Source organism: Suncus etruscus, chromosome 10, assembly GCF_024139225.1.
Source record: "Suncus etruscus isolate mSunEtr1 chromosome 10, mSunEtr1.pri.cur, whole genome shotgun sequence".
Classification (NCBI taxonomy): Eukaryota; Metazoa; Chordata; class Mammalia; order Eulipotyphla; family Soricidae; genus Suncus; species Suncus etruscus.
The window spans coordinates 104,678,037-104,703,392 of NC_064857.1; the positions used below are offsets into that span (position 1 = coordinate 104,678,037).

General features: G+C 37.1%; 1 long non-coding RNA gene across 1 annotated transcript in view; it reads right to left on the reverse strand.

Annotated features, from left to right (window-relative positions):
• Nucleotides 1–25,356, reverse strand: part of LOC126020435 (uncharacterized) — a 169,466-nt gene that overhangs the window by 80,559 nt on the left and 63,551 nt on the right. The window lies entirely within an intron of this gene.

Consider the following 25,356-nt stretch of genomic DNA (forward strand, 5'->3'; position numbering starts at 1 on the left):
AGATTGTTTCTTTTTTCCTTGTTCATTAAATACTGGACTTTTACTTCCAGTGCTCTATCTTTTATTTCATTGTTGGCATCTTTGTTGTCTTTTGTTTGCAGTTTATCTTTGAGTTGTTCTATGTGATTCTCGAGCTGTGCGATTCTGCTCTTCTGGCTTTCTATGGTTTTATAAATTTCTTTTAATTTTGTTTGTATGGAGTCTTTCACGTTTTGTAGCAATTCTTGTTTAAGTTGGTTCATTTGCTAATCTATTGATTTCTTGTAATCTCTGGCCAGTGTGTCTTTCATTTCTTCTAGCATGGCTTGGAATTCTATTCTCATGGCTGCTTTTAGGTCTTCCTCTCTTGGGTCTGTGTGTTTTGGTGGACTTGGAAACTTGTTCTAATTTTCTCCATTTCCCCTGTTGTTAATGTTTTCCTTGGTTTACCCATCCTTCTTTACATTTATTGGCTTGGCTTGGAGTGCAGTGCCTTCAGGTTTCAGCCCACTTTTGGCACCTCTGGTGTGTGGCTGGGTCCCTTCTCAGGGTGTGGCTCTACGCGAGTATGTTGGGTGATGTCGCTGAGTTTTAGTCCTTCCTTTGTCCTCCAAACAAGCCTGGTCAATTGCCACCTCATTCCTGCCAGACAATGCAGGTTCATCTTGGCCAAAATGGTAGAGGGCGTTGTTGAGCCTAGATTACTAGCCCTCCCCACCTGGGTGGCAGCCTGTGCTTTCTTCTTGCCCCTCTAGTCACTGGTTCCCCTGACTCCAGGGGTCTCAAACTCAATTTACCCGGGGGCCGCTGGAGGCAATATCAGGGTGATCCTTGAGTGCAAAGTCAGTAGTAAACCTTGAACATTGGGGGGGCGGGTGACCCAAACAACTAAAACAAAACAAAATAAAAAAAGATTCCTCTAGGGCAGGGCCACAAAATGTTGTAAGGAGTGCTGCAAACCTGCCTGACTCTCTGTCTCGTTGGGCTGTGTATGATAGATTGCTGAGTTGGCGATCCCCACACAGTGCTCTCACTGGCCTTTCTCCCCAGCCTCGCAGACCTAGGATCCCCTGGACTGCCCGTACTATGTCAAAGAGTGGGCTCCTTTGGGTGGGCACTCACCACACGCTGGGTTGGCCGTCTTCCCGCCCTCCCCTGGCCTGTCCCGGATGCTCATGGTTCCCGTGAATGGTGCCTTACCCGGGTTCCAGTCCGAGATCTCCCCTCACTCCCTCTGGCCTGTCCCAGAGCTCATGGTTCCCATGAATGGGCGCCTTACCCTGGCTTCAGTCGGGGATCTCCCCACACTCCCCATAAGGTAATTTTTCAATTACAAAATCACTATTGGAAATTAAATTCCATATCAAATATAGAATGAAACAAAACTTTCCTTTTTTTCCCTAGCCAGCAGATATAACAGCACAGATGCATTGATCATCAAAATGATGATTCCAAAACACCTCCCTGAAGTCTGAATAAATTGTATTTCCAGAGAAAGGCACTGAGCGTTGAAAGCGATTTTTTTACTACTTAGTATTTAATGAGGAGCAATAACAGGAAAGTGCCATTTCCTAAGGCAAAGGGAAAATTTAGATTGGTAGACTACTGATGGCTCAAGTCTTTTATATATCTTTTTTAGACTTTTGAAGGCAAATTTTGGCTCTTAATCTGAGACACTTCTCTATTGTATCTTGAAGTTGAATTATATGTACATAAATCAGCATAAATAATTCTGCCTTTGCTGTTAAGTTTTCAGAACCTTGAGGGCAAATATAGATTCAAGTTACCATGTGCCATGAAACTTAGCAGTTGACCTTATAACATGGCTAATTATATTGCTTAAGTGAGCTGAATTTACTTTCTCAGTGATAACTCAGTGTTTAACTATTAATGCATGTTAATTAATACACTAGAGTATTAATAAAATATATATTAAAGTTTTCAGGATTGAATCAAAAGCACTTGTACACTGCTAAACAGGGTTCAGTTCCCCAGTATCCCATTGGGTTTCCCAAGCCAGCTTGAGCACTTCTGAATGTAAATACCAACCATACCTCACCATGCACATACACACACAAGAAAAAATAATTAAGGTCTGCCTTCAACCTTGATTAGGACAAGGACATGAACAGAGAAAGTGTATCTCATGCTTAAATAAAAAAAATTACACCTTGGAGTCGAGCAGTAGGACATTTGCCTAGTATGAGGCTGACCTAGGACAGACTGTGGTTTGATCACATGGAATTCCATATGGTCCCCCACCCAGGAGCGATTTCTGAGCACATAGCCAGGAGTAACTCCTGAGCATCACTGGTGTGGCCCAAAAACCAAACATACAAACAAACAAACAAAATCATTACACCTTAAATGAATGCTACAGGTCAGCTTGTCTTCCCACCACTGGCCCTGTCTATTGAAAATCACCCTTATGTTTGGGGGACTGTTCTCTCTACTTGGCTAGTCTTATTCTCAAGTCCTACAGGTTAAACAGAGCTCTTGGAGCAAAGGCGAGGGTGAAATTATTATGCACTGGGCTTCTACGCTATTCTGGATTCTTGGGGTGAGCACTGACAATTTTCTAGGAAGACTGGCCAGGCTACGTTCTTTCCCTTACACTGCAGTTGTTTAACTATTACTTCCAGGTCTGTCTAAAGACCTTTACACCATCTAAGTATAGGCCAGAAAGAGAACAGATATCTGGGGAATTGGCTGACTAGACATTCACTTTAGGTGATGGAGGAAGGCCAATTCAAACAAAAGCAGACACACTCTACACTCTCCAGGGGCAGTAGCTGTGATCATAACTAACTCTCCCAAATCTACACACCCAACCCCCTCTACACACACAAAGTTTTTTCAACCCTGCAGCTTAGCCAGGGGTTGAGATCAGCTCACTGTTTTCTTCCATATCCTCATGGTTGTAATAGTTACTGCACTTTCCAAAATCTTTTGGCACGTACAAGAAAAATGAAGCATATTTTGTTGTAGAGCTTGTGAATCCCTGGGGCTCTCTGGGCAGAAATCCTTCAAATCACATACAAGGCAGAATCAGAACTCATCCAGTACCCTTGGAGATTATGTGTAGCTTCCAATCAAAGCTGCTCCTTGAGAAAGTCATTCCTAGTGAAGCTTTTTGCTATTATTGGCATGTAGAGCCTCACCTGAGGGGCTTGCAGAAATACAGACTGCTTCAGAGTTTTTCACTCAGAAAGCAGATATGAAATGACCCCATCTTACAACTCCCCCATTTTACATGTAAAGTACTTAGTTGACAGCTGCTCATTCTTGGTTCACAATTTGTGAACCATCAATCTATATGATTGTATTATCAGTGAAGATCCCCAGAACATTCACGGTCCTTACCATTCGCAGACATGCTGACCCTAACTGGCACTGCCCTATGATATTGTTAGAAACTTGATCTTTAGTAGCTGGGAAAAGAGGGAAACATTTAAAGCTGCAAGCAATTTCCAGTCTCTAAGGGTAAGAACATAAATTTACCTCAGAGGCAAATTGTTACATTTGGTCTGGGAAAATCACTTGAGTCTGCCATGTATTTATAAAAACGTAAATCAAATATTCACCCACTGTTCTAGAGGGAAATGTGAAGTCACTATTATCCCAAACACAGATGGCTGAGACTGAGAAGTTAAGTGTTCTGTTTGATACCATAAATTTTGAGAAACTTAGCCAAAGAGACACAGATATCTGGAGAAGAGTGAATGCTATGTGTGGTTAGTGTGTGCATTTCTAGGTCTGTCTCATTCTAAGGGCACTTTCCTTCGATCTGTGGCCTATTCATTGTGTATGCAGAGGTTTTTCTTCTCCCACAACTCCAGAATTAAGATCCAAGTACTGAGGAAGGAGGAGTAAGTATTAATTGAAAAGCTGCTCCATCGGATGCTTGGAGTACTTATGTGTGACCCACAGAATATATGTCAGAATCACATCCACCATGTGGAGGCCTAGTTATGACTTTAGGTTGTAATTATTTGATCTAAAGAGTATTTTCTAGAAGAAAGGGATCTTTGTATTGTTAGCCTGCCTGAGAATAGATTATTTAGCCTATAAAGTGGGGAGGGAGAGGATAACAATCTGGGATTTTCTTCTCAGGGATTGAGAGCATCAGGAATTAGATTCCCAGGCTCCTTGGCGATAGTGAAGGGAAAGGGGCAAGTGGGTTTGAATTAAGAGCTTCCCTGGGGAAGGCTGACATGTCTCTTGTAAGATTACTTGAAGGCAGAACTGGAACCAGAACTGAGTGAGCTCTGGACCTCACTCTTCCTATGTAGTGTTTCACTATTATTTTCTAAAACCTAAGATAAATATTGTTTAAAGCTGAGACAGCCTCCATTAAGGCCTGAGGTTTTAAGAGAGTCTTATTACTAACCTGGAGATAAATGACCAAGGAGAAATTAGGGCTCTTCTTTCAGAAAATTTCTCAAGGACCGTGTTTCTCTATGCAGTTCCTCCATGTTGCAGTACCCCAGAGATTGCTGCAATGGTACAGTAGAGAAACCTGAGGGTCTGGAAGATGTGTCAGGCTAAACTGGAATTTTGAATTATGAGTATTAATTGTTTAGTTGTTTAACTGTCTAATTTGGGAACAAGGATTATGCAAATCTGACCTACAAGTCAGTTATTCCCATTTTATTAGGATAAGTATAAGTCAAGTCCTTATGACAAGTAAATAAATCCAGGTAGCTTAATTAGCAGGAATTGGAACTTTATGTCTGTGGATCTTAAAGAGGCAAATATGAGCCTCTAACTAGGCAACTTAACATCCTTCACTTCTATTAATCTTCCATGGTACATATGAAAAAATCCTTAACCACAGAGGGAGTAAAACCATGTTAAGACAAGATATCAAATTTAGTAGGTACAGAGTATCACTAGAGAAAATCTGTTTTTCTGTAGTTCATGCTAAAGATCCAAAAATAACAAATGACAAGAAATACCAACTTGTGGCAACATGCTTTCTGCTTTTTCATGATTCCTAGAGACGTTGTCTATAAATAGTAATTAGTTGATTGTTGGCTGTAACACAGGGTTGTTTTGCAAGATCTAATTGATGCCAAAATAATTGAATCGAATGTGTTTATATTGAGGTAGTTCTGATCACAAGGCTGCAAATGTTTTAAGACTACTATTTTAGGGCTGGATTGACAGCACAGCAGTAGGACATTTGCCTTGCAGGTGTCTGACTCCGGACATACCTTAGTTAGATCCCTGGCATCTCATATGGTCCCCAAGCCAGGAGAAATTTCTGACCTCATAGCCATGAGTAACCCTGAGCATCACTGGGAGTGGTAAAAAGAAAAGCCAAAACAACAACAACAACAAAAGATTACAATTTTACACCTCTCCAAAACGTGAGTTATCACATCGCACATTACCTAAGGACCAAAATCTCTCTTCAAGTGTGGGTGTAAATTCTTGGTGTGCCTTTCAAAAGATACATTTTGTGTTTTCTTTTGAGTTTTTGAAAAAAAATTTGAGAAAATATGAATGGAATTTAAAAATCTCAGTCAAATCTGCACATTTAGTTCATTAGATATGTGTGTGTTAATCTTGGATACATTATCATATAGTTTTTACATCATGAAAATGGGGTAATTTATATTATTAGTTGTTTGAGCTGCTGTATAAACCTAAAAGAATGAAAATCTTTCCAGGAAAACCCAAAGCATTATGGTTAATATATTAATTTTCAGTCACTCTGTGTCTGCTTTTCAAGGCACCATAGCTTGTGTTTGGAAGAATATAAAGCAAGATCTTTGCTTTCAAGGAGTTTAGCTTTGAATGAGCTAAAAGAAACTCACAAAAGGTTCTAAAAGCTAGACTGGGTACAAAGTGTTACAGAAGTAAGAGAAGGAAAGATCATTTCATTGGGAGACAAGAAAAGACTTGATGACTAAAACTATCTTTGAACTGCTTAGTGATTGGGGATGTCACCCAGGGAGAAAAAGGCAAGCCTGGCACTTCATGAGGACCAAAGGAAATAGATTAATTCAGGAAACAGTGATGGTTGGATGAGGCTAATGCACAGGTTTTACATCTTGGTAGCACTCTCTAAAATGCACAAAAGTCATTAAGTAGAGATAACCATAAGGTGAAAATTATAAAGATCTGTGTTGTGCTTTTACAAACCCTATTTTAGAGCAAATTGATTGAAGATCCTGTCAAAAGGGCACATACAAAGTCCAATTGCAATTTAGAGTGTGATGACCTTATTGGGCTCCAGAGATGCAAGTGGTTGTTTATGCAGCAACCAGATGGGGCATACTCTTGATTTTCACACCACATTCCTGTCTTTCTGTGTGCCTTTCAAATCTATAAATATGACTTTGCCTCTGTCTTTAGGACTAATATGTAATTTTCTTATTTGTACACATCATTTGCAATCCTTGATCATCCAGGATTTATTCATTGACAGTAGGAGATCTGTCATTTCGATGAAATACTTTGTTATTTGAAGTTTGTGCTTTTCATACATGTGTAAGACTACATTGAATGCTGGGAAGACAAATCTAGAAATTTCTGTTTTTGATTAGTGTATAACCTAGAAGGAAATGGTGTTTCATTTGTAGTGTGAAGCCACTAGGGTGGCTCATGTCAGTCTCTTGTCAACCTTCCAAGTGTGGACAAAAGTCAGGATGACTAGCATGACCTCAGCTATTGAAACTTTTGTTACTTATGCTATATTATATTGTATTTCAACTGAACTAAACGTGTGACAGGTATATAGCTAGTTTAAAACCATTTCTAGGGCCAGAGTGATAGCACAGTGGTAGGGCATTTGCCTTGCATGTGGCCTACCCATGACAGACCCAGGTTTAATCCCTGGCATCCCATATGGTCCCTCCCTTGGGTCTGCCAGGAGTAACCTCTGAGCACCCCTGGATGTGGCCCCCAAAACACCAAAAAGCCAAAACAAAAACTAAACGCAACAACAACAGTAAAATATTTCTAGCTCAGCATTAGGAAGAGGACCTGCCTTGTGCAGGACTGCTCCAATTAATGTCTGATCATACAATTTTGTGGTTGTTTTAAAATTTAAAGGCATTTGACATATAGTTTGTTTTAATATATGAAATTAATCTATTCATAGGATCCACATCATGGGAAGGGGGATTCCCACCAATGAGGCCTTCTATGGGGTGCTTAAGGATGGCACTGCTCAGGGGCCATCAGAGCCATTAGGTTGGTTCCTGCGGCAGGCAGACAATGATGAGGATCAAACCCAGGGCTTCCCACATCTAGGCAATGCTCTATCACACAAGTTATATAGTTACTCTCTCAAATTTGTTTTTAATTCATTTTCTCTATTTAGTCATGGGTCCTCCATAACTGAGATAATGTTCTGAAAACTGACCTTTACCAAAGTCTTTCAATCACTTTAATATTACTTGAAATTTATTATTTTTGCAATGTTCTATACCTTAACCGCTATTGTAATTAATAAAAATATAACAGAACATAGAAATGAACTAATCCTTAGAGTTACTTTGTCTTTAGGTTAGGACTGGAAATCATGTTTATAACAGTTCAACCTAGGATGGTGCTGATTATAGCAGACGGTAGCAGATTTGTCCTGATATTACTTTTAATTTGGAATTATTGAGCAAGATTAAACAAATTAAATATGGTAAGAGCAGGAAATATAACAGTTTACAATTTTTGATAATAAAAAAGTAATTAATTTGCTTCTTTCAAGGAAAATAATGTGTTTTAGAGTTTCTTACCAGGATTACCTATTCAGGTGAAAAAAAAAACAAAGACAAATTTGAATGGATTTAGTTTACAGAGAGCTCTAGATCTCAAGTGGCAATATTCCTTAAGAAAAACCAATAACTCACACCAACATTTCATCCTTTTTATTGGTTTTTGGGCCATACCCAGTGGTCCTTAGGGGTTACTCATGATTCTGTGTTCATAAATCACTCCTGGCTGGCTTTAGGGACAATATGGGATGCTGGGAATTGAATCCAGGTCAGTCCTGTGTCAGCTGCATGCAAGGCAAACACCGTACCACTGTGCTATCTCTCCAGTCTTAATACCAACATTTCTGTAGCCCTCCTAATAGCTTCCCTTTAGAGTCTTGCTCACGTATCCTGTAGGAGGGTGTCTTACTCATTGTATTTGCCATTCAAGATCTCTCTAACTCTAAAATGTGGAAGTAGGTTGCAAGGTCTCCTTCAACATGTATCTATGAATTTTAATCTACCCCTTGGCTCCTCCACAGAATATGACTACTCTCAGTGAATTTCACTAATTTAGAAACATTTAAAGTAAGATTCATATCTCTTTCAGTTCTCTCATCTGGGAGAACTGAACTCTTGATATATGACTTTATATATTTCATTTAACTTCCTATCAGTATCAGAGCCAGAAGACCAGATAGGTCCTAGTTACCTTGCCTCTTAGGTATCCATCAGAGGAGACCAGGAAATGATCTTGTCTAATAAAAGATGAGTACATGTAAGAATCTGAGAAGAAAAAGTTCTAAAGAAAACATCTATATAGATTTTGCAAAGTTGAGGACTTAGCTTTTCCTTCCATATTATTTTTCTCCAATAGGTCAGCTCTGAAAGACATCATGCAACAGAGAGAATACAATTCAAAGAACAATGAAGCATATTGCTATTCTAAAGAATCATGCTGGAAATTGAAATTGCCTTCATGGGGGCAACATGTAAAGTGATGGGTTGATGGTAAATATATTCTTCTAAATTCATCTTAACCACTCTAAAAATACAGATCTTTTTAAATAAAGAATAGATGTAGAAGTGCTTCCGAGTGAACATGCATGTGTGTACACGCACAATGCAGGTGTACATGTGCTCATGATTACACACTAACTTTTGCTTGTGTGTGTCCAAAAACTTGAAAGAAGAGTAAATTTTAGCTAAAAGAAAATATTTTTATATCAGAACTGTAAATCACTTTTAAGGAATGATTTTATGTTAAGAGCTGACAACTCCTTCATGAAGTAAAACCATGCCAGACTGCCATTCAAAGAACCTTGGAGGCCCATCTTGTTTGTCATCTAAAATGGCAGTGATATATTCTTGGGGGATGCTATACAAGAAGACAAAATGGAACATTCCTGTAGATATTATTGCCTTTGAATTATTACAAAGAAGCGTGTCAGCATAAAGTAATATAGAATGATAAGCATGAAGTGATTAATCAGTTGTATACCAAACTTCTGTTTGTGAGAGTGAAACAAATATTTATTGTTATGCAAAAGGTTTCTGAAATCATTGCTTCTATAATGGATCTGTTTAAAGTTAGGATTAGAACTACTATTACTGCAAAGTTATTTCTTGGTGGCATGAGTTTTAGCCTTTACCTTTAAGTAAAGAAAACTTCAAGCTCAGAGCACAAACATTGCAATCTACAGGTGGAAATCCTTGACACAACAGAGCTAAGCCTAAAATTGATGAAGCATAAAGAAATTAAAAGGCACAAAGAAAGACACCTCTTTTAGCAAGATAGTAAGGTATATGGTTTCTGAAGCAAGAAGGAGACCTTCTGACACACAATGATGTGGAGGACACATAACATCTAGACTAGATAAGTACTCATTGCTAATCCTTCTTTTAGCACCATTTTCTTAGTGGAAAAGGCTTGAAGATTGCTGTCAGAAACCATCATATCACCATGAGAATTTGTTCTGTATAATAATTATATAAACTTGACTGGTGTGAGAATCAGAATCCTGAAAAAGACAGATGGTTTTGAAACAAGATCCTTTAAAAATTAAAGGGAGGAGGAGCAGAGAAACGATACAGGAGCTAACGCATTGTAGCCCAATGAATTAGAAACCCTGGCATTGCATATGACCTCTAGATAACTTCAGGGTCACGTGTGAGCATGGAACAATGACAGAATAGTCCCTAAGCATCACCCATTGTATTTCCGACCCCAGAGAAAAAGCACAGATACTGGTTTTTAAGATGTATCATCTTTTTCTTGCCATGTGAATTATTTTATGAAAAACTGAATATTAAAATATTGAAAGAGTCTATTCTAAGCAAGCCAGGCATCATGTCAGTTAGAGTCAGTGACAATGGTAGTAAGAATGATTTGGATGTGTTCTATATTTAGTATTAGAAATTCTTGCTGAAGCAGTGCTGGTTCCCTTCAGAGAGAACAGAGAAGCTCTGCCCTCTGATGTCGCAGGCAGACTGCTGCTCGTGGGTCTTGACCAAAGTGAGGCAGAGGGCCTAGACTAATCCAGTGCTTAGCATTGTCAGTGGAGAAGCTTCATTATGCCTGGAACTTGGGTACTTTCTTGCTTCTTTTTATCTGTAATCAGCTTAGCAATGTTAATTTGTTTATCCTCCCCTGATTAAAAAAGTAATTGATTGTACCTATTTTGAAACTTCTTTTCCTCACTTCACTTTATTCCTCTATATAGATAAAACACCACATAATTAGTACTTAAAGATAAAATTTAAAGATGGGGGGTATTGTTGGTGGAAATGTTGCGCTGGTTTTGTTCTTTTTTATGACTGAAACCCAACTATAAACATGTTTGTAATAATGGTTACTAAATAAAGATATTATTTTAAAAAGAGAGAAGAGAAACATTTTCTATACCTAAATAAATCTTGAGTAGAATGAGGTGTGGCTAGAATAGACTGAGTTTCTCAGCCAAGACGCCATGACACAGAGCAGGCAAAACCAAATTAAGCAACATTTCTGTCTGAGTACGCAGTGTCTTCATGGCTCTAGCAGACGTGACACCTAACACAGCCAGTACCCTTCCACCCAACATGCCTCCGTGTGGGCGAAAAAGTCATGTAATGCATGAGGACAAATGAGTAGGAGAGTGTCCTCTTTGAACTATAAATATGACACTAATAACAACAATAGGAAGAAGCTTGAGTTTAATAATGTGGAAATGGGGGTGGATTTCAGTTGCTTGTTAATCACCAGAAGCAGAATTTGGAACACCAGGGTTATTTCCTTTTCCCGGCCTACAGAAAAGTTGCTTTTGTTTTCACCACATGGCTCCCTTGCTACCACCTGCTCCATTGAGTTCACTGTCTTAGTCTTCTGCAACATTAAAAACAAAAGCAAGACATTTTCTTAGAGAAGGCTCAGGATCTGCTTTATCAACCTGACAGAGAGTTCTTGGTGTTACCCACAAACTGGTGTCTTTCCTCTTCATCCTAGTCTCCCATTGTCTGAGCAAAGATAGAGACACATATATGTGCATAACACATATGTATACACATAGATGCCAAGTAAATTAAAAGCATGAATTATTTATTCCCAGACCTGATGTCCGAGAATCGTACTCTTATTTCTTTTAGCAACCTGGAGTAAATATGAATAAAAGAGCTGCCTCTACCCACAGTTCAATGAATATGCCTTTAGTTGCTTTCATTTTTCTTTTTGTTGAGGTTATGCTTCCCCACCACTTCCTGCTCTGTATCCTTTGGTGTTTTGTGCTTTTGATAGTGTTGCCATTACAAACATACAAGCAAAAGTTCCCCTCAGGTATTGGCCAAATGTGGGCTCGAGCTAACTGGGGGTACCTGTCATCATATGTTCAGCACATGTAGGGGCTGCAAAAAGCATTTCCTCAATGCATTTCCTTTTGTTAATGCACTTCAAAATTGAATCATATTTCATTCAGGAAAAAGTAAGTTGTTCTCTCTCAATGAGGCACATCATCACTTTTCCATTTGTTAGAGTGGGTATGTATGTTGTCCTTCCTAAATAATGCTACAAGCATACCAGTTGGTGAGATATGATAGTAGTTATTTCTAATAAAGTGCACATGATATTGTGCTGATCCAGACATAATACGTCATCCAGACCCCTAGTAACTGACAATGCATATTTGCTAAGTCCTGACTGTTTTGGATATCTAGTTTGTAATAGTTTTTCCCTTTGTGAAGTTTAATTATTTATTTTGACTTAGCTCTTAGTCCTGGCATGGTTAGACTCTTCATGAATACTGTGGCTAAAAGCTTGACTTTGGAGTTAGAAAGATAAAATTTAAGACCAAGTCCTGTTGATATTAAGAGTTTCTGGCCCTTGTGTGTTTACAGCCTCAGTTTTACCTTTGAAAAGTAAAAGTAGTGGTAAAACCTGAATGCTTTACCGAATAGAAATAATATTAGATATACAGTGCCTGGCAATAGATTTGGTCTCTTGGAAAGGTAAAGAATTCCACCACCACTGTCAACTTGCCTCTACCAATGTTACCAGGTTCCCCTGGTAATAGAGTCCCCTCTCCAGACTGCCATCTTTTAAGTTCAGCTTTTAAAGTTTGTGTTTCATGATTTCTGTGTTGTTGACTCTGTGGTTTGAACATTTATATCTATTTTTCCTTAACACCCCAATATACCAGAATCTCCTTGACCTCTGCACCTCATCCCCATTTCTGTCTTTCTCCCTTTCCCCACCACTTTCTTTGTTTTCTTTTTTGTTACAGGCTAGCTTTGGTCTGCCAAATCTTATGGACTGGAACTTGTTCCTATATCCTGGGTCAAGGATGATCTAGGCATTTTTCTCTTTACATCATTGCATTTTCTTAGATGGATTGCATAGTGGAATACTATACAGCTCTAAGGAATGATGAAATCATGCATTTTACTGCAACCTGGGTTGAACTGGAAGACATGATGAATAAAATGAGACAGAAGGAAAAGAATAAGTACAGGATGACAACCCTTATATGTGATATTTTGAATTCCTTTCTTAAAATCTCTGTAATCACCTTGAAGTGAAATAATTCTGCCTCTACTCTTGGACTTCGATGGCAGCATAACTCATAACTATCCCTATCTCACATCTTTCTCTTCCAGCCATTAATTGTTGTCTTTTGACACTTTTTCTTTTTCCCCAAGCCAATTCTTCATCAAGTTTTACAGATGTGTGCCCCCGGAATCCATTGTTTTCTCTCAATACACAGATCACTGACTTTGCCCCGAACCAAACCATTCTGCCCAGGCTATTGATAAACATTTTTAGTCTCTATTCATTTTCTGTATGCCTCAACTTGTACTCCACATGACAAGGATAATTTAAAATCAGAAAAAAAGGATAATTTAAATGACTTATTCCTAGCCAAATTCTTCCTTAGCCTTGTGCTCCTATCAAGATTGCTAGCCTCATCTCAAGGGCCCTAAGATCCAGCTCTTCCATTCTGTATCACTTCATCTTACACAACTTTTAGACAATGGCCTTGGCCTTCAACCACACTGGTCTTCTGTTTCTAGAGTCCTAACCAATGTACTGTGGTTACTTTTGTACTGAGAATTAGTACTTAGTAATTTTTAGTTTTACAGACAATGAGAGGCTTAGTGACTTTAAGTTTTTCCAGACACTTTTGGAGAAGTCTCAAAATGAATGTAAAAAACAAGTTTTGTATATTACTACAATTTGAAGCTCACACAACTGGGGTGTTTCTAGTAAAACTAAAATTATTAAACCAACAGTCATTCCCTTAGTATGTGTGAACTTCAATTTTTAGGCCAAAATCTCACTGTAGAAGTGCTGACATTTTAAAATTATATAGCAACAAAATGGTAGTGGAATAATTTAAACCTGCATAAAATGCTTGGGATTTGATTTGAGGTGTCATGGCAAGCTAGTCAGGTAAGTGAGATCACTGAAGAGGTCACTCACCAAAAATCCAGAATTCTCAGAAAACTCTTCGAAATAAAGACTCTATGGTCTAATTCAGAAAGGTGTTCTGTAGTGACACACAGAAGACCACTCTGCTCTACCTAATATAGTTCTGCTACTTTTATTCTAATACTTTCTTACTCACTACTGTTAAGTGCCTAGAAATAATCTAAACTGGGATTAGGGTTTCAGATAATTATCATGGAACTTGACTTAGAGGTACACTGCATGGAACACTCTGAATCCACAAAATCTTCATATTTAGTGCTCATTTGAAATGAAAGTTCCAAATTCTGTTGATGTTTATAGTTAAATCAAAAGCATAGCACAATACCTTAAATAAGACCTCTTAAAATATTCTTATAGACCAGAGTGGTGGCACAAACGGTAGAGCATTTGCCTTGCATGCACTAACCTAGGACAGACTGTGATTTGAACCCCAGAAGTCCCATAACGTCCTCCAAGCCAGAAGTTATTTCTGAGCGAATGGCCAGTCGTAACCCCTGAGCATCACTGGGTGTGGCCCCCAAACGAACCAAGCAAAAAAAATTGTTATAGGATCTAAAATTATTTTAACAATTTAGTTTGACTTTCTATTAAAGTATTCCAGGTTCTCATGTGCTAATGTAAGGATAATAACAATTATTTTTAAAAGGCTAACTTTTGAATTAATTATTAATTAAAGAGTCCTTTTAGCGTGAATGGAAGGATGGTGAGGCCTTTCTCGGCCCAGCCCAGCACCTGCAGTCTTTTTAGCCAGGCTGGTCTCTGGGTTCAGGATAACGGTGAAGAAATGATCCACAGCAGTCAGATGAAGATTCAGGAGACATCAGCTTTATTACGAGGCCTTAAATGGCATGTGCATATTCTTCACATGGCCTCTAAGCTAAGCATCCTCTGCATCTGATCTTTCTTGATGCCTCTGTCTCTGTCTCCTCACTGAATCTCCTCTCTCCTCTCCCAGGCAACACCTTCATTAACCAACACTGACCCCTCCCAGCTGTGGGAGGGTCTCACCATCCAGATGATATAGAAATGAAGTTGGGGAGGCATCTATTGAGGGGCATCTAGGCTGTTTTTAGAGTCTGGCGATTGTAAACAGCACTGCAATGAAAACAGGTGTGAGGAAGGGATTTTCGTATTGTAATTTTGTGTTCCTACGGTATATATATCCCTAGGAGTGGTGTAGCTAGATCATATGGGAGCTCAATTACCAGCTTATGGAGGAATCTCCATATCGCTTTGCATAAAGGTTGAATTAGATGGCATTTCTACCAGCAGTGAATAAGAGTTCCTTTCTCTCCACAACCTATGTTAAATCTTGATATCACTTACATCAATCATAAGGAGTAAATTTTATATACAGAGAAGGAGGTTTAAGCTCAGTGAGATTGAAAATTTTCAGGTGCTTACCTGCTCTTTCCTCCAGACTTTGCTGTAGTTAGCTTAGTGTCAATGCTAATATAAAACAATGCTTTTTCTAAGGACTTGAGAAGAACCCAACAACAGTTGGATAGGTTTACATTACAGCTATGCAGAGATATCAGGAGTTGAAAATTCTAAATAAAATTATAAGGAAAAATGTCTGTGGAATAGAGCATAACAAATTGTTCTATGATTTGTACTTCTAAAGCTTGAATAAAGTGGGAGGTAGGGAGTGAGCCAAGACCCCAGTCAACTTCATAATGTTCCTTCAGAGATAGAGCATCTGAGTCAGTCCATATCTAATAAGAATAGGTAAAATGTGGGGTGTGGGTACATGAGAGTCATAAGCACAATGCAGGCCAGTAAACCATGTTGAAAGTATTTAAGAATTTATCTATAAACTGAGTACTATCTGGCAGCCTAGATTTTTTTTGTCCACCTATAAAAAGAATGATGGGACCAGAGTGGTGGCGCAAGCAGTAGGGCATTTGTCTTGCAAGTGCTAATATAGGAAGGACCGCGGTTCGATCCCCCAGCATCCATATTGTCCCCCAAGCCAGGAGCAACTTCTGAGTGCATAGACAGGAGTAAACTCAGATTGTCACTGGGTGTGGCCCAAAAAAGCAAAAAAAAAAAAAAAAGAATGTTGAATTTTTAGTTACACCAATATTTTCCCCCTATATTTGTTTTTCCAACAATAAAATTATTGTAGCACTCCTTCCCAGTACAGATATTGAAAAAGTTAAGGATTCAGTAAAGCTGAATAACTACTTTTAAAAGCCAAATTATAATTTGACAAACTGATTTTTTTGTAAGTTGTTGTTACTATTATTGTTATTATTGTAATGTGCCCTCAGAGAATCCTAGCTTACATTGTTATCACAATCGATCAAACTATTACTGCTACCACGTGAGCCACCAGACTAGAAAAGGTGAACAAGCCCTTGGCCTCCACAGATCCCTTATCTAAGCAATCCCAGCTGCTCCAGGAAGTTTTCTGCAGACAAAGCCTATTCCACAGCTCCCTCTAAGTAGGTCTAATTTGTAGTTCCTTTTTTTCCTACTGCACAATAGTTTTTGTGGGGAGCCACACCTGGTGGTGCTCAGGGGTTCCTCCTGGCCCTTGGCAGGCTTGGAGAACCACATGGGAAGCGGAGGATCAAACCCGGGTCAGCTGTTTGCAAGGCAAATGCCCTACCCTCTGTGCTATTGCTCCAGCCCACAGAACAGTATTTTAAAATGTGGATTGATATTTAAATAATAAATTTCAGAGAAAGTCCTAGAATTGTAGCTTGTGTGGCACAGGACTAGCAACAAGGAAAATAGATCATAGCATCTGTGGCAGAGTGAGTCAACCTGCCCACTGAATGTGGCCTTGACCAGACCCTAGGATCAATGGCTTGCATCTGATTCTTATCTTTCAATTGATACATTTATTTAAGCATCATGAGTACAAACATGTTTAGAGTTGGGTTTCAGTTATAAAGAAACACCCCGTTCACCAGTGCAACATCCCCACCACCTGATTCTTCAGTCACATTATTTTATTTTCTAGTTACTTGATCTGCCTAAGGAGCTAAAGTAGGTGAGAAAGGTCTTAGAGAGGATCAAACCCAACAGAGGCGACATTACATTACTGCTTAGTAGTAATGGAGACCGAACCAAAGACTGAAAGAATGGATCTGACCTAAGAGTTCGGAGTCAAAGACCAACGTCAGGCAGCTGCGTTGCAGATGAGAGTTGGCAGCAACAATTTTGCAGCAGACTCTCAGAGCCAAGTATTTCTGTCTTGGAATGTCCTTTAATGACAACATTTATACTGATTGCTTTAATTTATAAATTTTATGTCGTATGCATGGGAAGATTGCATACATACATGTGCTTTCTCAAGCATGCATCTATACTTAAGTCCATTTCCCACAGTTCTGATTTAAGGTTGGAATATATTTTCTGAGAGGGAACAATATTTTCTATTAAATTTGACAGTTTATGAATGAGATCGGTCTTTTGGAGCAGCCCTATTCTGGAAAACAAAATTATGGAGAATCTAACTGGAAGGCATTCATTGAAAATAGCAGGTATCATAACAGAATTTCTTTTGAGGGTTAGAACAAAAGAATATGGTATTCATTGGAGTTGTGCACAATTATTTACATTCCCTTTCTTTTCCAGATTAAAGACATCTCCTTCATCTGCTGTTGGTATGCTGTCAACAGAATTTGTTTTGTAAGATGTCAGTAGAATTAACCAGTGAGATGTGACAGCTAATTCTGTTAAACCTCTAAGGTCCATTTTGAGTTTCACCATTTCCCTGGTGTTGTTGCCAACAAGTTGAGTAGTTGAATATACTGTGTATATTTTATCAGCTTTATCATCTGAGGTCCTGGATTGAAAACACTGCATCAAACTACAAAACCTTCAGTGGATACATGGCATGAATAAAAGACCAACTTCTGTTAACTTAAGCATTGAAAATTTGATTTGGTATATTCTGCATAGTTTTTTTTTTTTTTTTTTTTTTGCCATCTGCCAATAATATCTGCAAAATGCAGTAAGACAAAATAAAAGTTGGCCTGAATTTCCTTTGCAGTTAATGATACATTCATTCTTTTAAAAAACATTTTAAGTCCAAAACCACTATTAACTAAAAAAACAGTCTAAGATAAGAGGAGAGTTGTAGGGGAGAGAGAAAGTGAAGAGAGTGTAAAGGAGCTGAGGTGGATGTACATGCCTCCAAGTGATGTTTTCTACCATATTCCCTAAGACACATGAGGAAGAGTGTTCTAACCCAGAGCCATGTTTCCTTGAAGTCCTTCTACATCTGTTCCCACTCCCTGCTTTCTGTCTACAGATCAGAGTAAATGAAAATCTCTGTCTTAGGGATATGGAATTTAGAATGATTTGTGACCAAAGTTCTGTCAATTCTCATTTGAACTTCACAAGATCTTTCATCTAGGGGGTAACATAGGTATTTTTATACTAGTGCCCCTCTCCTGAGTCACATAACTTGTGATTTATTTAGTAAAGTTACAAGGCAAAATAACTCATCTTTCTAGTTTAAATGTCCCAAATTTAAATGTTATGGAATCTAAAAGCCTTTAATTATCCCTGATTACTAACCTCCTTCCTCCAAGATCTATTCCATCTGACTCTTCACCTAGATAGTAGAAGCTGCTACTTGATCTCACTTCACTTTGCTTTGCTTTCTTTGTTTTCTTTTTCTTTCCTATTTGTTTTGCAGTGCTCAGAACTGTTTCTGGCTCTGTGCCAGGGGTAATCAGAGATCAATCCTGGTGGGGCTCAGGGGCTCTTATGGGATACTAGCAATTGAACTCAGGTCAGCTGAGTGCAAGGTCATGGCCAGTTGTACTGTCACTGTGACAATGACCTCATTTTTCTTATTTTTAAAGAATTTAATTCTTTATCACTTTATGACTTGCCATAAAGAAGTCCACGAGGACAAGAACTTCAATATAAGGAAAAAAATTTGGGACTAGGCAAAGTAACAGCCAGAATGTAAGTTTAGACCAAAGAAAAGTTTCTGTGTTGGTAAATGTAGGCTAAATATATTTTTTTCCTGAAAAATGTTTTTAAAGTTTCATAGTGTCCTTAATATTAAACCAAATTAGTTCAGAAAAAGGACAAGAGTTTCCTACAGTAAAATTAAATCCCCCGCAGGACTTCTCACAGAAAAGAAGTTTGAAATAATGACAGTTTTCTCTCTGTAGAGATGTAGTGTATTTCACATCATTGACATTTGTAATTTTTTTATTGTAAAATGGTCACATTACATAAAATTTCCCTTTAGCAAAACCAATCCGAGGCTGATAGAGCAGGACTGAACATGGAAGACTTTGTCCAATGCTTAGCTCTCTGGTTGGCTGGTTTAAAAATCATAATATTAATTTATAAAAATATTTTACTATAAATACAACATAATTTATATTATATTTCTAGCATTATATTAATATTATATTTATATTAGGCTTTCATATAAATAACTTGTGTATGAATTTCACATTAAAAGTAAACAACTATTCCCCTGTGAATTGCTATTTACTGGCCAAATTTTTAAATTTGGGTTCAAAGACAGTGAATTTGAGGATGTATCTCCAAGAAGACAGAGAAGACAGATAGTTTATAGGGATGATTAATTACAGAACTACATACATTTTGGATCAGCTAGTCTTCTTAATGTGAGTGATAGAATAAATAGGGCCAAAGGGAAATCCTCAAAGTATACATGTCAAAAAAATTAATGAAGATACAAAGATAAGTTTGGTGGCAACATAAGTTAGTCTAATATAATTGATAGGTGTTTTATGTATGAATACATGTCACAGAAATTCCACGTTTAGAGTTTTCCCTGAGGAATTATTTAAAATTTTGTGTAATATTAATTTATAATAAAATTGTTGATCATTGTCAATGAGAAAAATTTATAGGAATACTTATGCGCATGTTCAGTGTACCTTTAATTTGATAAATTTTATGTAAAACCATTTGTATATGTGTGGGCGACAGATAGTACGGGTCTAAGTCACTTGCCTGGCATCCGCAGCACCACATGGCTATCGGAGCATGACTGGACATTGCCCGTAAGGTTCCCTGAATACTGAAAATGTAGTCTCTGTGAGACCACAAGGCCTGAGCAAGCGCCACATCCGCAGGACTGATTGACTAATACTCACCTGAATGAGTGGCCTCTAAGCCCTTATGACTTGGAATCGCCACTCCCAAATGCACCTGTGATCCTTTTTTTTAAATGAAAAATAAAATAATGCGAGCATGAACATGTAATACTGATTCTTAATGTGAAACAATTCTTTTTCCGATATACATCTTCATCCTAAACCCTTAAGATTCCATCTCTTTTTTTCTTAGTAGCAGATTCCATAGTTTTCCAGTTGTCACCTTCAAAGCTTTAAAGTACACTTTTTTGAGGAACCTAGGCAATAGCACAGAGTGTAGGACGTTTGCCTTGCACAAGGCTAACCCTAGTTCGGGAGTGACTTCTGAATGTAGAGCTAGGAGGAACTCTTGGGTACTTGCCAGGTGTGGCCAAAACAAAACAAACAAAACAAAACAAAAAGCACTCTTTGGTTTATATTTTCCACTTTAAACCTAATTTGAATGTTACTGCCTACCTGCTACAGGTCTTTTGGAAACAGGAAGGTGAAGGCAGTGCTGCTTTTTCTGCTTAGGGTTAAAATCTTTATTCTTAATAACTTGCCCGGACCAGTGAAATCTTTGTTAGACTGTTTGCTACCATTTCTTTTTTCATCATCATTTTTTTTTATTTAGGCAACGATGTAGTAGTAGTAGTAGTAGTAGTAGTAGTAGTAGTAGTAGTAGTAGTAGTAGTAGTAGTAGTAGCAGCGTAGTTTTAGGTGGATGGTATTTGACCTTCAAATCCACCATTTCCAGCATCTCTCCACTAATATTTCAAGATCATCTTCCACTTTGCTACCCTTTTATTTATTTACTTACTTATTTTGTTTTTATTTTGGGGTCACACCTGGTAACGCGCATGGGTTACTCCCCGCTATGTACTCAGAAATCGCTCCTGGCTTGGGGGACCATATGGGATGCAGGGGGACTGAACCATGGTTCGTCCATGGTCAGCCTTGTGCAAGGCAAATGCCCAACCGCTGAACATTGATCAGTCCCAGAGCCAGAGAATCTTCATTTTTTTTAATTGAGGGAGGAGGCTACTCCTGGCTCTGCATTTAGAAATTGCTCCTGGCTTGGGGGACCAAATGGGATGCCAGGGATCGAACCATAGTCCGTCCTATGTCAGCCCCATGCAAGGTAAACACCCTACTGTTACTGCTATGCTATTGCTCTGGCCCCTGCTACCATTTTATTTTATTTTACTCATTGAGGAGGGAAATTATCACATCTGCCTATGCTTGGGGGCTTACTCTTGGCTCTGTGCTTGGGGATTACTGCCAGTGGTAGTCAGGAGATCATATGTGGTCCTGGGAATCAAAATTGGGTTCGCATCCAGTCAGTTGCATGCAAAGCAAGTACATTACCTTTGATGCATTTTTTTTGTTTGTTTATTGGCTACCCCTTAGTTGCATTTTTTTTTTTACCTCCAGGTTGCACCACTACCTTCATGTGGTGCATGTGATGCAGTGAGGGTTCTTCAGGAGCATCTGAACATGCCTCATCAAGTCACCTAATGGCATGAGTTCCCCATTCACTCCACACTGCTTTGCTCCTGGGATCCTCTGTGTAAGTGGGTACTAAGGCCAATAGACTTGGCCCAGGGTAACTTCTATGATTTCCACTTGATCACATAGGAGACATATACCTTCAGGATATGCCTAAATGTGTGTGTTCAAGCTATCCCATCCATATATACTCAGGCAACCCTTCCTCCAATCCTAATGTTCATTTCCTTTGCTATTTAGGCAGTTGTTTTAGGAAATTTATCGCCTAGGAAATAGCTGAGTGAAGAGCACGGATAATCACTGTTTGTTGCAAGTACATTCTATCTGCTTGTAATTTTCTTGTTGTTGACCTCATCCTTTGAAGACAAAAAATTTTCTTACCGTAAATCTGAATACCCTACAAGGATTTTAAGGATTTAAAGATTTTCTTTTGTTTTATTCTCCTCACAAGAAGGAGTAATACAAAGTTGATTGACTGTAGAGGTTCTGATTTTGCCATGTCCACCTAAACTCTAGAATAATGTTTTTAGCATTGTCACTGATTCTTTACCACAGTGGGAACCTTAGTGTCTTTTGTATCAGTTTGGGGACTTTAGTTAATTTTTAATTTTTTTCTTTTCTTTTTTTTTTAATTCTTTTTCTTTTTTTAAATAAAATCTTTATTTAAGCATCATGATTATAGTTGGGTTTCAATATTCAACCAATACATTTAATAAATATACACTTGCATATTTCCACAGAAAATTTCCAAAAGTTTATGCTTCTATGCTTCTACAATAAAGAGAATAGGTATGTGATTTCAATGTTTATATAGTGAAATTTGTGTTTAAAGTGATTTTTTTGCTTTCTTATTTATTAAATTATGATTATCATTTATTTTATATTATTATAGCACATAACTCATAACATATTAATTGTAACACTCTTCCTATACAAAACTTGCCTTAAATTTAAAAATAAGTCAATAAAAATATTTTTATTAAAATGTATTTCTATAAGTGAATGGATAAATTAGTTATGGTATTTTTATAAAAAATAATCAGTACAACATAACCAAATGCAAAAATTAGCTTATATTAAGAGCATGTTGAATAAAATATTATGGAACTCTAACTCAAAATAATACATATGCAGGATTTAATTTGTGTTCTAAATATAGAACAAGAAAAACTCATTTATCAATAGTGATAAAAAGAAAATTAATGATTTCACAGATTGGGGAATGGGAAGATTACTAAGGGGCACAAGAAAATTTTGGGAAAATAAAACATATTTTTTGTGGTATTAGTTAAATTGGGATTGACATAAGTCTAAATTCACTGAATTGAACACAAAATGGATACATCTTTTGCTACATAAATTAAACTTTCAGTTACTTAGAAAATAAGTATCATGTATCATGATAACTAAGACTAACAAACTTTTAGAAATAAGTGCAAGAGTAAATTCTCATGACTTTAGATTTGACAATGGCTTCTCGGACATGATACAAACAGCAGACACAATAGTAATAAAAAAATAAATATCAGACTTCATTTAAATAAAAAGCCACCAAAAAAGCAACTTTGAGAAAAAGAGAAATTGCATATCATATATCCAATATTATAAATAAGGCATTATGTACAAAGAACACTTAGTAACTGACAACAAAAAGAGAATCTAATTAAAATATGAGCAGATGATTTGAATAGACATATCCCCATAAAAGGAAGGCAAATTCCCAACAAGCACATGGAAGGATGTTGGCCTTATTAGTCATCAGGGGAACTCTAATCCTACTTCACACCCATTCACTGGATGACTGTAGTTTTTAAAATAGAATCCAGTCACAGTGAAAACAATATGAAGTTTCCTTAAAATTAAAAATATACCTATATGATTCAGCAATTTTAATTTTGGTATGATCTCAAAGGAAATGAGAACAAGGCATCAAAGAAATATACGTGCTCCCATGCTTTCTGCAACATGATTCACAACAGTCAAGAAATGGAAACAACCTAAGAGTCATCAGTAAATGAGTGGATGCATATGTAGTATATATACTATTGTGGAATATTACTCAATTATGATGAAGATCCTGACATTTGTGAGAATAAGGTTGATATATTGGAAATTGTGAGTACACGAAGGGAAATAAGTCAGTGGGAGAAAGAGAAATACTAAATGCTAATACTTTTCATTGGAATCTAAAAATGTTTGTTTGGGGTTGGAGAAATTACACTGGAACTAAGCTGTTTGTTTTGCACTAAGTTAACTGTGGTTCAGCATGCAGCATAGCATACTCCTGAGCATAGTCATAAATATATCCTAAGCACAGAGTTATGAATATACTCTAGTGTGGCCCAACTCCCTCTGACAAAATAAAAAATAAGAGAAAAGAAAAGTGAAATGCTTCTGCTTATTAAAACAGAGAGTAAATATTATGGTTACCAAGAACTGGAATTTTGGGAGCGGACAGGGAGGATAGGACAGCTGTTTAAATGTAAAATTTATCTAGGACTGCTAAATAAATTTTAATATTGTGTATAATATGGAAACTATAAATATCAATATTGCAATATTATTCAGACTTTCTAACATACTCATTCTTAATTATTTGATTGCTTTTAAAGAAATAATTAAGCTATATTATATAAGAGCTAATTATAACTACAGTGGCAGTCACAATAAATGCTTTTTTGTTAAGTTACATATACAAAAATTTCAAGCATCTATACATCTTAAAATTGCATATCACATAGAAAATATATTTAAATCAAACCTAAGGTAGAAAGAAATAAAAACACATGAAACTATTACAAACAATTTTGTAAATTACAGTGCCTTAAAAATAAGAATTGTTGAGGAGATACAAACAATTGGAATTATCATAGTGCTGATAAAAGTGTAAAATGATGAACCCCATTAAAAGTAATTTGTTTGGGCTAGAGTAAAAGTACAGTTGGAGGTGTTTGCTTTGTATATGACTGACCTGAATTTGATCCCTGTCATTCAATATGGTCCTCTGGGCCTTTCAGGCATAATTCCTGAGAATTATGCAGAGCCAGGAATGCCCTGAGCACTGCTAAGTGTCCTCCCAATATAAATAATAATAAATAATAATAATAATAATAATAATAATAATTAGAAGGTCAGAGAAATAGCACAGAGGTAGGGTGTTTGCCTTGCATGCAGCCGACAAGAGACAAACCTGGGTTCAATCTCTGGCACCCCAGAGCCTGCCAAGAGCAATTTCTGAGTGCAGAGCCAGATAACTTCTGAGTGCTGCTGGGTGTGGGCCCAAACCAAAAAACAATAATAACGTGGTAATTACTCAAAAATAATTAAAACATTTATCATATTCCTCAGTTAATCCACTCTGACTATAGACAAATGAATTGGAAGTAGATATTAAAATAGTATATTTTAATTTTATATGTTATATAAGTTTATATAAAGTATATATTTCAATTTTAATACTATATTTTAATATATTTAAGTATTAGCTATTAAAATAAAAACTTATAGATAAAAGTTTATAGATAAACTTATAGATAACTGTACTGTTAACAGAAGCTAAAAATAGTTTTGGTGGTAAAAACTTTACTGAGACCCTCCTAATTTTTTTACACACACCCATCCCTTTAATACCTCATTACAACTAGTCTCTACAGTGTATCCATCAACAGGTAAATGGAAAAATAAAAAAAAATGGTGCAATGTTATATTAGTCTATATGTTATAATAAATGAATTTTGAAGACATTGTCCCCAGGGAAATCAAAAGATATACAATACTGTATATTATATGACTTCATTAATATAAAATATCTATACTCAATAAATCTACAGAGATATAAATCCTGATACTGATGTCCAGGGACTGAAGTAAGGAGGAAACATTGAATAACCTGTACATAATGACAAAAATTAGTGCTACTGATTTCCAAATTCAGAGAATGTACCAGTCATTGTAAATGGTTAAAGAAAAAAAATTTCATATTTCGTGTTTTACCAAAATAAAATATCCAACATATAACAAAATAAAACATCATAACAAAATAATACATTAAATAATATTAACTGCTCGGATAAAACAATAATGTGTATTTTCCACACCTACATCTAGCATGGAAAGGAAA